The sequence below is a fragment of the Schistocerca piceifrons genome, unplaced genomic scaffold (genome assembly GCF_021461385.2).
Source record: "Schistocerca piceifrons isolate TAMUIC-IGC-003096 unplaced genomic scaffold, iqSchPice1.1 HiC_scaffold_1392, whole genome shotgun sequence".
NCBI classification, from domain to species: Eukaryota; Metazoa; Arthropoda; class Insecta; order Orthoptera; family Acrididae; genus Schistocerca; species Schistocerca piceifrons.
This window is the reverse complement of record NW_025727227.1, coordinates 30001-32500: the sequence shown is the minus strand read 5'-3', so window position 1 is coordinate 32500 and position 2500 is coordinate 30001. Positions and strand designations below refer to the sequence as shown.

The 2500-nt window shown below is 57.6% G+C and overlaps 1 non-coding gene across 1 annotated transcript in view; it reads left to right on the top strand.

Annotated features, from left to right (window-relative positions):
- The first annotated feature begins 1384 nt into the window (after positions 1-1384).
- Positions 1385-2500, top strand: part of LOC124733405 — a 1909-nt gene continuing 793 nt past the window's right edge. The window contains exon 1 of the ribosomal RNA XR_007008979.1: positions 1385-2500. This exon is cut by the window's right edge and continues 793 nt beyond it. This is a non-coding gene — a ribosomal RNA (small subunit ribosomal RNA).

The following is a 2500-nucleotide window of genomic DNA, read 5'->3' as shown; positions in this document are numbered from 1 at the left end:
GACCGTACAACGACTGCGCCCAAAAACGGCGGACCATACAGTGCAAATATTGTGCACGCAGCTACGTGTCGTCTCCCTATGAGAGCTGGATTGCAGTGTGGTACGCCATAGAGACGTGTGGGAGGAACGGACGCCGTGGATGGCGATCAGCATGAGCTGTCTGTTGATGTATTCGGACCTAGTCGTCTCTCCTCACACACCGTGATGGCATGGTGCACCGCGTTCCATATCTGCGACATGCTACAGAGGCCGGTTGACAGTCGTTCGAGCAATGGACATCGCATACGTACGGGGGCCACCTTCCACGTATTGTCTAGGCGTGCACATTTTGTTGCGTGTATGTGGGCAGACGTAGTGTGGCGTGACACCTGACACAGGCATGCAATAATCGTTGAAGTTGCAAATGGCGATGGACGCCTGCGTTTTCTGGTGAAGTTACGCAAATGAACAAATGGTAACCTGTTGTGGTGCGGTTGTTCTCGCTAGGGGTGAATCGGTGATGGCGACGATAGGTTGAGGTACTAACCGGTTGTTCCAGCGATACCCACCATGCCGACGAAACTGAACGGCATCTGGGTGTGAAGCGATACGCGGCGGTGGCTGGGTGGGACCGTCCCCGGCCGGTGAGGGGGCGCCTCCCGGCGTGCTGGCCGCGCGGTGCGTGGGCGCACGCGCTACAGCCGGCTGGTGGGGGCGGCCAGTGGCAGGCGCGCCGGCCGACGGACGCGGCAGGCGTCGCAGCTGCGCGCCGGCGCACCCTGCGCGCGGCGCCGTGCGGCCAAAGTAGGTCCTCGCGGGCCCGGTGCGAAGCGCGGTGGACATCTTCAGTGTGCTGGTCCGATTGAGGACTGTGTGCGTTGAGGATGCGCCGCCGCCCGGCGCTCGGCGCCGCGACGCCGTCTGCTGCTCGGTCGCCCCAGCGGTTCTCGCTGGTGGTTTGTATCGCAGCTGTGCGGATGTGTTGGCGCGTGCGCTGTGCTGGGAGAGTTCGCTTCGGCACCCAAGTGGGGCTTTTGTCCTTCTGTGGCGCTGGCGTTGGAGCTGCCGGTCACCGTAGGTGGCGCGTGTTGTCTCCCGCCGGCAATGCCACGACAGCACGCTCCCGGGCCTCTGTCGGCAGCGGCAAGCTCAGTTGGGAGCACGGGTGGTCGCACCGAAAGCGTCTACTCGCCTAACTCCGGGCGATTGCGCCTCTCTCGAACCCGACCAAGTACTTGGGACGGCGCTGCGCGCCGCCGGGACCTGAGAGGGTTTCGAGGTGTATTGTGCAGGGGAGCTCAGCCTCCTCCTGTTTGCAGAATGATTGAGCGGACGCTTGCGTGTTCGCGCGGGCCCCCGGGACACACTCCCGGGCGGCCGGCTGCTCAGCTCTAGTTGACGCAGCTCCCTGGTTGATCCTGCCAGTAGTCATATGCTTGTCTCAAAGATTAAGCCATGCATGTCTCAGTACAAGCCGCATTAAGGTGAAACCGCGAATGGCTCATTAAATCAGTTATGGTTCCTTAGATCGTACCCACGTTACTTGGATAACTGTGGTAATTCTAGAGCTAATACATGCAAACAGAGTCCCGACCAGAGATGGAAGGGACGCTTTTATTAGATCAAAACCAATCGGTCGGCTCGTCCGGTCCGTTTGCCTTGGTGACTCTGAATAACTTTGGGCTGATCGCACGGTCCTCGTACCGGCGACGCATCTTTCAAATGTCTGCCTTATCAACTGTCGATGGTAGGTTCTGCGCCTACCATGGTTGTAACGGGTAACGGGGAATCAGGGTTCGATTCCGGAGAGGGAGCCTGAGAAACGGCTACCACATCCAAGGAAGGCAGCAGGCGCGCAAATTACCCACTCCCGGCACGGGGAGGTAGTGACGAAAAATAACGATACGGGACTCATCCGAGGCCCCGTAATCGGAATGAGTACACTTTAAATCCTTTAACGAGTATCTATTGGAGGGCAAGTCTGGTGCCAGCAGCCGCGGTAATTCCAGCTCCAATAGCGTATATTAAAGTTGTTGCGGTTAAAAAGCTCGTAGTTGGATTTGTGTCCCACGCTGTTGGTTCACCGCCCGTCGGTGTTTAACTGGCATGTATCGTGGGACGTCCTGCCGGTGGGGCGAGCCGAAGGCGTGCGACCGCCTCGTGCGTGCTCGTGCGTCCCGAGGCGGACCCCGTTGAAATCCTACCAGGGTGCTCTTTATTGAGTGTCTCGGTGGGCCGGCACGTTTACTTTGAACAAATTAGAGTGCTTAAAGCAGGCAAGCCCGCCTGAATACTGTGTGCATGGAATAATGGAATAGGACCTCGGTTCTATTTTGTTGGTTTTCGGAACCCGAGGTAATGATTAATAGGGACAGGCGGGGGCATTCGTATTGCGACGTTAGAGGTGAAATTCTTGGATCGTCGCAAGACGAACAGAAGCGAAAGCATTTGCCAAGTATGTTTTCATTAATCAAGAACGAAAGTTAGAGGTTCGAAGGCGATCAGATACCGCCCTAGTTCT